The sequence below is a fragment of the Barbus barbus genome, assembly GCF_936440315.1.
Source record: "Barbus barbus genome assembly, chromosome: 1".
Classification (NCBI taxonomy): domain Eukaryota; kingdom Metazoa; phylum Chordata; class Actinopteri; order Cypriniformes; family Cyprinidae; genus Barbus; species Barbus barbus.
In genome coordinates, this window is record NC_136729.1 from 34847977 (window position 1) to 34861700 (window position 13724).

Sequence of the window (13724 nt, forward strand, 5' to 3'; positions counted from 1 at the left end):
AGGTGTGTGGATGTGTTTTGCACCATATTCACTGCAGCAATAGTAGCAAAACATGTGAGTGTACGAGTTTCTTGATTTGTGATTCGTAGAATAGCATTTGTGTCTCTGCAATGACGGATCCGAGAAGGTGTAACTATACTGTGTTGTGTTTGTGGGAGAGAGAAAAACATCAAGTTTGCGATTGTCTGTGGCTTCAAATTGACTGATACACGTGTGTGAACATCTACAAATTCTGCTGCCACGGACGCTCAGTTGTTTTGCCCCAAATTTATATTTATAGCCCTCTCTGTAATTCATCAAGCAGCATATTTAATGATAATTGTTCTGAATATATAACTGGTATATTGAGGGTGGCCGTGAGATTAGATTAATGTTGTGTGCCCACTTTAATTTAAAACACTAGGATAAAGATACCCGGAGTCCGGACGCACTAATGAATGCTCTCTCACACAGACACAATTAATTCAACACCAACATGGAAAGACGCATGTAGTTTTGGAAGATAAAACAGTTTAATTGACGACCACAAGATGGCAGCAGTCCCTCACTACAGCAGCTTCAGAACAATGTGGAAAGCATAGACATAATCTGTGGAAATTAAAGTTTTGAAATACATAGTGGCTCGTAAAATTTTAATTGACTTATTATTTTGGTGAAGAAAGACATCAGAAGCCTTGGTCCATTTTAAAGTGTGTACAGATAATTCATTTTCGATTTCGTACGTATTTTTAAAACGGATTTATGAAGGCTAACTACAACCTGGGCGATTTGTTCATCTTTATCTTTTCCTATTTCTCTAGGATACTCCTACATTTGGGAGCGTCCAGAGGGAAAATGGGCATCCTGCTCATAAGGAGAATGGGTTTGTTTTGTCGTTCTGCCCACTTGTCTCCCCAAAGCCTGGAGTATCGACCTATCAAAAAGGTCATGATGGCAAACAGAGGTAAAACTTGTAATCCCGAGATTAAATATTTTGCACACAGTGAAAAGACCGTGGAAAGTGAAAGCCTGATCCCTGGATTAGTGCTTTGGAAATCTAAATACTCACAGGCCCAGGAGTGCTGCATTATAAATTAATTTTCAGCAAGAAAATGAATTACTTATTATTTACCCACCGTCTTGTCATTATTTACTCATCCGATCCTTGTGTTATTGTTTATTCACTCACTTGTCATTTCAAACCTGCAAGCTAACGCATGGCCTCATAAGATGCGGGTGTTTTCAAACTTTTTAATGCCATGTACCCCCAAATATGATGATCTCCATACACCCCTTTTCAATCATTTTTTTATGGCAACTGTCATTGCCTTGCCCTTTGAGGAACTGACAGTTGTGGGCTCACTTCGGGGTGAACTAGCACTACCTTACACTAACCACAGTATACACTTCACACATTTCAATAATTAAATTTTTTTCTTATTTTAAAATCATTTCTCTCTCTCCCATCAGCTGAAATAGCTATCCGAGTGTTTCGTGCATGCACAGAGCTTGGGATCCGTACAGTGGCTGTATATTCAGAGCAGGACACGGGGCAGATGCATAGACAGAAGGCAGATGAGGCTTACCTCATTGGCAGAGGCCTGTCCCCCGTTGCAGCGTATTTCCATATCCCCGACATAATCAAAGTGGCTAAGGTTAGGCAGTTATATATCTATCCGTCAGACTGTGATTCACCTTATCTGTCACTCTCTGAACGACGGCCTGTCTGCATTGTACAATAAACACATCTCTTCCGGTGCTTAGTATTCACATCAGCACTTCACTATATGGTGCTCAAATAGATCCATTCCTGTTTTTTTGGAACAGTGTCAGAGATGCCAGCTAGATTCAGATCCTTTGGCGAACTCTCTCATTATGCCACAGGCAGCTCATCTCTCAAACCAGCAGCTTAGCCACCACAACAATGCACTAATAATGCATAAACACAAAGCATAACACACACAACACCACACCGTATTAAAACCGAACAAGCAGCCAACATCATCGTCTCTAACCTCAGCAGACGGCCTCAGAATAATTAGTCTTTCTCCAATGCAATTACCATGTTGCACACAGTCAGCCAACAGAGAGAGAGGGGCATTTCAAATTCTCTCTGATTGGGATTTTAATGAAATTAGTATTTTCCAGCATCAGAATAATTAGTCCTGACTGCTGTGCCACATACACATCCCTGACTAATGTTTTTTTCTTTCTGTTCTTATTTCTCTCTGTCTTTCTATCTCTTGCCCCTTCTGTCTTTCTCGGCTTGTGCTTTTCTCCCTCTCAGGAAAATAATGTGGATGCAATCCACCCTGGTTATGGCTTTTTATCAGAGTGCGCAGACTTTGCCCAAGCCTGTGCTGACACCGGGGTAAGATTCATTGGTCCTTCCCGAGAGGTTGTGCACAAGATGGGGGATAAAGTGGAAGCCCATGCCCTGGCCATAAAAGCAGGTACCAAAAAAAACTCTTTACCCCTGAGATTCCTTTCTACATGGGGGTGGGGTGAACAGTACCAGGGCAAGCCTAGCACCAGGGTACTTGCACTATAAAAATGAAACTCTAGATTTATATTATTAATTTACGTGTTACAGTTAATGGAGCTGCAGTTTTATAATAAAAGTATAGAATAAAACAAGCAATAAGTTATATATTTCTACAAGAAAACTATTCATATTTAATATTAATTACTAATATTTGTTCATATTATTAATATTTGGTTCAATTTTTAACTAATTCTTGCAGGCAAATTATTGTCTTTGTTACTTTGTTTATTTTTTCTCTGTCGACAAAAATAGTTCTGAAATTAACTCACAGCATAATAAACTGCATGCTTTTGAACAAATTGGTTGAGTGGATGAATCAATGACTCACTCGTAAACAAACACAGTGTATTGAAAAAACAGGTTAAAAAAAATACATGTAATTCAGTGAATCACTCAGACAGCCATATCGTGTCATCACCTATACTGGCTTAACAACTGGCAGAAAGAGTCACTGAAAAATCTCTGCTACTAATCCATCTGGAGAGCCGCAGAGTCATGACAGCAATTTTTGACCAGTCTCAGATACAGTTGGAAGTTAAGACTCTTGGACTCTTGGACTGTTGTTAAGTAAGTAAAAGTCGTGACGTATTGTCAAGCATGGTGACCCATACTCGAAATTGGTGCTCTGCGTTTAACCCATCCAAGTGCACACACACACACACACACACACACACACACACCCGGAGCAGTGGGCAGCCATGCTGCGGCGCCCGGGGAGCAATTGGGGGTTTGGTGCCTTGCTCAAGGGCACCTCAGTCGTGGTATTGAGGGTGGAGAGAGCGCTGTACATTCACTCCCCCCACCTACAATCCCTACCGGCCAGGGACTCGAACCCGTAACCTTTCGATTACGAGTCCGACTCTCTAACCATTAGGCCACGACTTCCCCACAAGGGTTAGGGTCAGTGGTGCAATGAGTTTAGGTGTTCCTCAGCTCTGCCCTAACCTCCATACTGAAAATGATATTTGGAAACTGCTGTCACGTATGGCTCTGTCTGCAGCTGGATATATCTGACTGACTGACAGTCTGTCTGGAATGCGCAAACACAAACAAGCAGATACAAACAGAGAAAAAAAAAACTAAATATGCCGCTCAGCAAATCAAATTAAATCAAACCAGGCCATATAATGAAAAAAAATTATGACACTGTTACTGCATTTACGCTGCAAGGTGTAAATCACAGATCCGACCATTTGACAAATTTCCTGTTTGTCCCATCTGTTACTTTCACTTCACGTTCACTTCAGACTTAGCCAGCTTTGTTTACATGAATACCTGTCAAGGCTGTCTGTCAGCATGATATATCCTTGTTAGGCGTTTCTAGTAGGCCTAGTAGTCCTCAAGTGTTTAACCCAATGAACGTCATTATTTTACATGTCCTTGAAAAATCTATAAAACCTCTAAAGAATGTCATGAATTATTAAATGGAGAACAGGCTGCCTCGTTAATTCACACAGCAATTCTGTTGAATTTAATATTTCTGTGTGAAGGAAAGAAGAAAAAGGCATATTTCTCTTTGGGAAATATGGGAGATGCTTCCTCTTACAATGTATACTGCTGCATTTCACTAATTCTTTGCATAATTCTTCATTTATTTAAAGAAAAAAATTAATTACCCTTCATGTCCTTCACATTATGATGTGGCCACAAAAGTCCTTTCAGTGTGTATAACAAACTTTTATGAGTCAGTGATTTCTTGTTTGTATATTTATGTATAATATGATATTTGGTGCAAAAATTACTCTTGACAAAAAAAAAAAAAAAAAAAAAAAAAATTGAAGGTGTTTTACTGGTCTTTCCTGGTTTAATCTGCTCTAGTTGGTCCTCTGCCTTGCCAGGCTGCTGTAGCTCTCACCCTAAACCACAGACAAGTGGACCGTATCACTGATTTTAATGGGTTGTATTGTCTTTTGTTGCATCATGCCTCTCATTCCCAGTGTAGACATGGTGTTAGGCTGGTGTTTATTAAAATCATAAAGTTTAGTTTTTTCGCTATTTTCAATTGTTCGTAAAACCTACTTTTTCGAACTCGTCCTAGATGGTTTGTCCGATACTCACCAAAATTGGCTCAGATGATCTACAGAGCATGCTGGCAAAAAGTTATGGAATTCAAGTCGATTAGTCCAACCGTTCTCGAATATCACACTAACGAATTCGCCGAAAAGCACGCAAAAATGGATCTGAGGCTATATCACCGTAAGGGTTTGGTGTATTGAGACGAAACTTGGTGTGTGCTATAACAAGCATGACCTGATGCTACCTGCAGTTTCGGTGAAATTCCACCTAGTGGTCAGGAGATATGAAAAATTCATATTTTTGCTTATAACTTGTGAATGGTTTGGCCAAAAATCACAAAACTGATCTCTGTACATTCGGTGCATCATGCCGAGTCTAAATATATCCAATTTTCCCATGTCAGCCATGTTGAATTTTGTAGTAAAATGCTATATTTTATTTATATTGGTCATCAAAACGTTGCCCTGAAGCAGCCTGAGAAGTTTTGAGGCAGCGCCACCTAGTGGTTAAAAGCAAATATTCACATGCTTATAACTTTGGGTGGGGTTGACTTATTTTCACGGGGTCACCTTTTTAGACTCCTGAATCCTTGCTGAGACCAGCGATACCAAACATGCAAGATTTTGCCTTATGGTTTGTGCACCGTTGCATTTTAGCGCTTAAAAACATTTGCCAATATAAGCCGGTGTGCCAGCTATAAGCTAATGCCCAATTGCCAAAATTGCAAACTTATAAGTAATAGTAAAGGGATATTTTAATAAGACATAAAACAAAAAAAGCACTGTGTGAGGTGGATATTAACCTACAATCCATTGTAGAAAACAAAACTTGCAAATGTCTTCAATCATTTGTCAGTAATGAAGCAGCTTATTGTGTGTGCAGCCTGTGAATGACTCTGTATTGCAGGTAAAGACTATTAATCGTATATCCAATTATATCCAAAACATGCACTTGTTTATGCTACTGTACATCGTGGGGTCCAAATGTCCCCACAAGGATTGTAAAACCTGAAATTTTGACATTGTGGGGATCGGCCTGCGGTCCCCACGAGGGAAAATATATATATAAAAAATTGTAAATAATGTTTCTCTGAAAGTGTAACAGTGCAAACAGGTTTTCTGTAAGGGGCTGGCTTAGGGTTAGGGTTGGGTTAGGGCAGGCATCCTCAATTCTGGCCCACTCCTGCAGAGTTTAGCTCTAACCCTAATCAAACACACCTGAGCATACTAATCAGAGTCTTCAAGATCATTAGAAAATCACAGGTATGTGAGTTTGATCAGGGTTGGAGCAAAACTCTGCAGCAGATTGGCCCACCAGGGAAAGATTTTAGGAACCCTGTATTAGGGGATAGAAAATATTGTTTGGTCAGTATAAAAGTAATAGAAGTCTATGGAAAGTCCCCACAATTCACAGAAACAAACGTGTGTGTGTGTGTGTGTGTGTGTGTGTGTGAAGGTGTTCCAGTTGTTCCCAGAACAGACGCTCCCATCTCATCTCTTCAAGAGGCTGAGGAATTTGCCAAAACATACAGCTTTCCCATCATCTTTAAAGCTGCATATGGAGGGGGAGGCCGTGGGATGAGGGTGGTCTGAGATTATGAGGTCTGTTTATCTTCTAGCCCAATGAATGCCTAAAAAATAAATGACCAGGGAATCAGAAAACCATCATGTGTCACTGTGATGATAGCAGGCCAGCCACCTAAATATGCCACCAAATTGACACAATTGCCACAATGCCACAGCATTTACACTTATTACTTATAGTATACAATGTACAATTTAAACTGGAATAGAAGAAAGTATTTTAAAATCGAAAAATTGCATATACATTTATTTATTTATTTATTTAAAATTGCGTCATATTTATTTTACACTCAAGGGCACCTTTCATTCAAAATCACCCTTCTCTTGTATAAAAAAAAAACTCAATCTGACATTGTGTTCTGACAGTAGTGCCCTTCTCCCCTTAAACAGATAACTGTGAAGTTTCAAGGCTAGCCAACTAAACCATGTCGATCACGACTGTTAATGGGCCTCATTTTCTGCACGTGTACAACATAAATTGATTATTTTATGTCAGTGGATACTGCCTATTTTACGACAGCGTTCAATTGCGTTATGGTACGATAGATGCTCATTGTCCTCCACTTGACATGTGGACATAGACATGTGACAATTACTACTCCAGTGCAATACTATATCACACTGACATTGCTCATTCTACATAGTCCATTTGTTTTATTTATTGCCTGTATTTATTGTCACTAGTGAAAAGTGTTTAATGTTTATTACCTCCTTCTACCAGGCTCTGTGAGATAAGTGGACAAGCACTGTCTTGTAAAGAGTGTGTTAAATATTGTGTGTCATGGTTTCTGTAGAGACTTCATTTCATGTCATTTTCATTTTCACTTCAGCTGTTTCACAGAAAAGAAATGAAAGTATACCAATCTCAACCTTTCATGATAATAATTAAGTGCTTACCAAATGACATTAGTGGATGTTTTGCCTTCCACTAAGAACAGAAATCATTGCCATTTTATTCTCTACTAGATTAGTTTATAGTTTATTAGACACACTCGAAAGCACCCTTCAGAATATTTCGATTTAAAACATGGTTTTAATTCTATTCTATTGAAACGCAAACCTCGCCCAGAAGAGAACCAGGAGGAAGGATAGAGAGAAACACCCCCAGCAGGCTTCAACTTTCGCTTGCAGCACTTGCGGTAAAGACTGCCATTCCAGAATTGGTCTCTTCAGCCACTCTAGGAAATGCAGATAGGACAAAAGTTTCTGGAAACTACACCATCGTCTCACGTAGACGGAAGGATGCCGCCGACGACGACTGTATTTTATCAGTTAAATGTTATAATATTTAATTACCGTTCATTCCTATTTTTACAGTGTTTTTTTATTAAATTAATTCAGTATAAGAAACTTTTTTCAAAAACATGAAAAATCTTTCTGACCCCAAACTTTTGAACAGTAGTGTATATACAATGAGTATATTTATTATTAAAACAGTGAATTTTGTGACCTATTTACAGGAATTAGAGGAGAATTATGAGCGAGCATATTCAGTGGCACTGGCAGCATTTGGTAATGGTGCTCTGTTTGTTGAGAAGTTCATTGAGAAACCACGACACATTGAAGTACAAATTCATAGTATATTAGCACAAATAAGAGTATATTAATCCATGTATTTTGTGTTTGTGTTGACAAAAGAAACAGAGAGGGATATTATAAGAATTTGTCTGCTAGTCCCTAGAATGTGTACACATACTTGTTTGCTACGCTTACTATGATCTATTAGCTTCTCTCTGGTGTATTTGAGCCATTATAGCTGAGTATTTTGGCTCATTAGACGTGATTTGCTCGTCTGGAACGGAGCTCATAGTCGATAACATACAGCTGGAATTGAATTGGGCTTGTTAACAGAGAATGGTTCTGTGTGTGTCCAGGGAACTCCAACCACATGCTCTCTCTCTCTCCTTTTCTCTCACTCTCAGATAAACTGATTTTATGACTGTCTTCTTGTCCTCCAATGTGAATCTAATACCAAATATATATGTAGATAAATATCTGTGATACAAAATAATTAACTTACATTTCAACAAAACCAAGCATATTTACTAGAAGGAGATTATGTTTTTAAAACAACTTTCTTGTCCTGTTTTCTCTCATTTTCTATAACAGGATGAAATGTTTTAACAATAATACAAATATCACATATTTTATCTGATAGATCGATAAATCATTTCCTTTTTTTAACTAAAGGGATACTACGTAAGACTATCGGAATTAAAGTGCAATTGAGGACACAGTATAGATAAAAATTAAATGATCACAAATTAAAACAATATTCACAAGAAAACATATTGGTTAGAGAAAAGAAATAATACATTTCAATTTTTTCATGACAATAATGACAACAACTGCTCAAACCAAAGTAGAAAATTTATTAAAATTCATGCTTATATTTCCTTATTTGTGATAAAATAATTTTTTTTTTATATCTTGTATCTCATTTTATATCTTAAGAAAATATTTGATTTAGTATATTGAGACATATGATAGGGAAGTATATGATGTGGAAGTAACCCATTTAAATCAGGAAAACAAACCTTTCTCTTCACATCTCTCTGTGTCCTTTCTCTCATATATTTATTTTTCTCGCTTTCGTTCACAGGTGATTATTATGGAAACGTGATTCATCTGTATGAGAGGGATTGCTCTATCCAGAGAAGACATCAGAAAGTGGTAGAGATCGCTCCTGCTGCCCAGCTCGACCCTGACCTCAGAGACAGATTGACCTCAGACTCAGTCAACCTGGCCAAACAGGTACAATACTGACAAAAACATGAATGATTGACGCGTGCAACCTGTGACCAGAGTTCACACACATACTCTTAGCTATATACTTAGCATGTCCTTCATGTGCTCCCCTCTAGACAGTGTGAGTCAATCAACTCAAGGTTATAATACCTTCTCAGTTCTCACACTTCATTATGCCTGGTCACACACACACACACCCTCAAGGCATGTGCACCCAGGCCCAGATTTCTCTTGACTCCTTTGCTGTGTGTGTGTACTGAATGATTAACATATGTTAGTTTTCAGTGCTGCTCTGTCAAAAGATCTAGTCACAGAGGAATGCGTTGATTTATTTATTGATGTATTTAGCAGAGGCAGATAAATGGAGATCAATGAGTTATTAGTAGTAAACTCCCATGTCTATCATTATGGAGATATGTGTTGCACTGCAACATCGCCAGGCATGATGCAAGTGTTTTTTGCTAGTTTCAGCACAACGCAGTTACCATTTTCATGTCCTGTGCCACGTTGTTTAAATAGCAAATGCATTTGCGCCCATTTGTGCGCCCATGGGCGTGCTGGTCTGAAAACGAGGTGTGTTCAGGTGTATTGTTGGCGCTTTGCTATTTTGAGGCGCCATTGATAAACTGAAACCTGGTCTAAAGTCAATGGAGCAATATTGTTTTGTTATTTAGAATCAGAATCAGAATCAGAATCAGAAAGAGCTTTATTGCCAAGTGTGTTTGCACACACAAGGAATTTGTCTTGGAGTTATGAGCTACCAGTACAGAAAGTACAAACATAGTGCAGACAACATATAATTAAGGTGATAAAGAACACTAATGAAGAGAATATACAATAATTAAGAATAACAATAGTAAATAAAAATATACAGAAAAGAGACATGACCATAGACAGAACTGTGAATGTGCATGTGTCCTATGTACAGATGAAGGTTTGATGAGTTATTTACAGATGTACAGTACCGGGGTGTGTTATGTGTTGTTCAGGTGGGATACGGCCTGGGGGAAAAAACTGTTCTTGTGTCTGGCTGTTCTGGTGCTCAGTGATCTGTAGCGCCGGCCAGAGGGAAACAGTACAAAGAGAGAGTGAGCTGGGTGTGAGGGGTCCAGAGTGACTTTCTTAGCCCTTTTCCTCACTCTGGAGGTGTAAAGTTCTTGGAGGCTGGGCAGAGGGGCACCGATAATTCTCTCAGCAGTCCTAACTGTCCGTTGTAGTCTTCTGATGTCTGTTTTGGTAGCTGAACCAAACCAAACAGTTATAGAAGAACATAGGACAGACTCGATTTAAAGAGCGCGTTAGTAATATGCACATATAGGTGGGTTCTCAATGCGCGTACACTCTGCTTATTACACACACAGGGACATGCAGCAGCACACAAACATGCCAAATATTAAAAATTAAAGGATTACAATGTAAAATAATATTATTGTGTAGACTACATAAATATAAAAATGCCTACATGTCATAATGGATAGTCATTGTGTGTATCAGAATTAACCTACCTATTTGTTTGCGCATAAGCAGCTCCATTTCCTCTCTGGAGACACGTTCAGCCTGGAAATTTAAATAGCGAATCCGCCATGGCGCAATCGCAACTCACCCAAAAGCACACCCATTACTCATTAAGAGAATAGGGACAACCCATTTAGACCATGCGCCGACCGTTTTTCCTGTCGTTAAACTAGCAAAAGAGGATTCGGACATGCCCTAAGTGCACCTGCGCCGTGCGCTTTAGACCATGTGCTTAGATAATTAAAATAGGGCCCAATTTCTCTCTTAGGATGTTTTCACACCTGTAGATCGATTGCTTTGTTCCGAAACAGGGATTAAAATTATTACAATGTTGCTTTTTATTGTTAGTGCGGTTCGCTTTCACACGACAAAGTTTCTAAACGGACCAAAATTGTTAATACAAGTTATGTGCGAGTAAACTGTCCTCTCATTGGTCAAAGTTCCACGGAGCTGGAATGATAATTAAGGATTCATTTGGAAAGAGAGGCAAACAAACTCTCTCTCTCACACATACTGTACACACACACACACGTCAGGATGGAACGACAATTAACAGCTTTGAGGACTTATTGTTGTTTTTATTTTATTTATTTTTAATTTTTTTGTAGCTTTCAATATATTTATTAATTTATCATTTTGAGCAGGAGTCCAGGATTCGTCGGCAAAACATTATTAAAATGCACCTACTACAAAGAGCATTAAGACGGCATTATAAAATGAAACGGCACGCTTTGATTTTGAATGGCGAAGATGTGCACAACCGTGCACTGCTTTTCACAGAACTTACGTAATTACCCATTATACAGTGTGATATAGCCTGGTTCATTGGTCCGTTGGATCAGATTGCTTTCTGACTACAACCGAACTGTTCCAGAGTTCGTTTTCAATCGAGCCGAGACCACCTCGTTCAGGCGATCTCGGACCGATTGTTTTGGCGCGGATCTGAGCGCAATTACCGTGTTCACATATGCCCGAACGAACCGAGCTAAGGGGGGAAACGTGCCAGCTCCGAAACAACGGGCCAGGCGTTAAAACACCCTTACTCTTTCTCTGTATCTGTCATGTTATCTTATCTGTTTTTCTTTATATAAATGATTAGTAACAAAACTTGCAGTCTGCTAGCAATCACTTCTTACTGCATGGCACAAGCTGATTGGCTTCTGCTGATTCTACAGCTAATAAGATTTTTTGCTCAGCATTTCAATAGTTGGTTCTGTGTTCGCTGTAAGCTGGAGTTCCTTTGAAATCCTCCACCTCCACCAGCTCCACCTTTCTAAAACTGCTACATGATTTATGTATACCTAATCACACAGCAGCAACAGCTTATCATAAATGCTATATTTCTGTCATTATATGAAGAGTTTATTTGCAAAAACAGATAACGTCTCAGGTTACGTATGTAACCATGGTTCCCTGAAGGGAATGAGACGCTGCGTCGAAACGCATATGGGAACGCCTTCAGCGTGACCAGGCTCTGAATATGATGTGTAATCAGTCAAACAAGGGCGAGGCGTCACGGGCGGGGTGACATCACAACCAGGAAGCATATAAGCACGTGCGGCGGAGCCGGCTTCAGCTTCAAGTCATGAAGCAAGCGCTGGCAGGGATGCCGGAAGTGTGGCAACGCGACACAGCATCTCGTTCCCTTCAGGGAACCATGGTTACATACGTAACCTGAGACGTTCCCTTCCAGGAACTTCGAGCTGCGTCGAAACGCATATGGGAACGAGATACCAACGCCGCCAGACTGACAAGTCCCTGCCTGGTGTCAGGACGAAAGGACAGAGGAGCCGGGAGTGGCTCGGATGTCGAGGTCATAGAACCTAACGAAAGTCAGGGGCGTGGACCACCCAGCTGCGTTGCAGATGTCCTGCATGGAACACCTGCCCAGAAGGCCTTGGAGGCCGCCACACCTCGGGTTGAGTGCGCTCTGACTCCCACCGGCGGGGAGAACTCAGAGGCCTCGTATGCCAAAGCCAAGGCACCCACAATCCACCTACTAAGAGGAGGGCTTCGTAGCAGGAAGACCCCTCTTAGGCGGACCATAGCACACGGGCAGCTGGTCCGACTTTCTCCACAGGGAGGACCTGTGGATGTATGCGTCTAGTGCTCGCACTGGACACATACGGTTGTGCTTCTCCTGGTCTGGCTCCCCGAAGGGAGGAGGACAGAAGGCCTGCAGTACGACCGGCTGTGGAACGACCGATGGGACCTTCGGAACATACCCCACGCGGGGGTAGGGGAATACTTTCGCCGAACCGGGCGCAAAGTGAATAGAGGCCGTAGTCAGGGCCTGAAGGTCACTCACCCTCCTCAGAGAGGTGATAGCCAATAAGAAAACGGTCTTGATAGTGAGGAGTCTCTCAGTTATCTCCTGAATGGGCTCGAAAGGTGCATTGCACAGAGCCTCCAGAACCACAGCCAGATCCCACGTAGGGACGAGATCGTACCGGAGGCCTCAGCCTCAGCGCACCGCGGAGGAAACGTGTAACCAGGGGGTGTCTACCCACTGACTGGCCACCGGTAAGGGCGTGGTATGACGAAATAGCTGCCACGTAGACCTCGGTTGACAGACCGGAAGCTATGAGCTGTGCCCCCTCAGGGGTCACACCAACAGCTTCCATCACTCCGGGCGAGGGTGCACCTCGGTGCCCCCGGCCTGTGAGAGGAGGTCCCTCCTGACGGGCACTTCCCACGGAGTGCCGTCGAGGAGAGATATCAGGTCCGAGAACCATACTCGGCCCGGCCAGAACGGTGCTACTAACAGTAGACTGACCTCGTCCCGGCGCACTCTCGCCAGAACTCCAGGGAGCAGAGCGATCGGGGGGAAGGCATACAGACGGAGCCTCGGCCACGTCTGTACCATAGCGTCCAGTCCCGGAGGAGCTGGAGGAACCAGAGGGGACATTGCGCTGACTCTCGAGTGGCGAAGAGGTCCACCTGTGCCTGGCCAAAAACCTTCCACATCTGCTTCACCCCTCAGGGTGAAGGATCCATACCCCGGGCCTCGGCCCCTGTCTCGACAGGACGCCTGCTCCCACATAAAGATGCCCAGGAATGTGCACAGCTCTCAGTGATAGGAGCTTGCCCTGGGACCACACAAGGATCTGGTGTGCCAGCTTATACAAGGGGCACGACCGCAGACCTCCTTGGTGGTTGATGTAAGAGACCACTGCCGTGCTGTCGGTGCGCACCAGCACGTGGTGATCTCTCAGGTCTGGGAGGAAGTGCTTGAGTGCACGGAACACCGCTAACATCTCTAGCCGATTGATATGCCACGTCAGGTGGCAACCTCTCCACAGACCGCGGGCAGGGTGGCCACTCATGACCGCACCCCA

At 41.8% G+C, this 13724-nt stretch overlaps 1 pseudogene across 1 annotated transcript in view; it reads left to right on the forward strand.

Annotated features, from left to right (window-relative positions):
- The window catches only part of LOC306870258 (pyruvate carboxylase, mitochondrial-like), a 373186-nt pseudogene that overhangs the window by 58025 nt on the left and 301437 nt on the right, over window positions 1-13724 (forward strand). Inside the window, exons 5-10 of the transcript in view lie at window positions 801-943; window positions 1450-1634; window positions 2267-2432; window positions 5996-6141; window positions 7584-7701; window positions 8726-8877. The product of the transcript in view is annotated as a pyruvate carboxylase, mitochondrial-like (transcript). The remainder of the gene's footprint in view (window positions 1-800; window positions 944-1449; window positions 1635-2266; window positions 2433-5995; window positions 6142-7583; window positions 7702-8725; window positions 8878-13724) is intronic.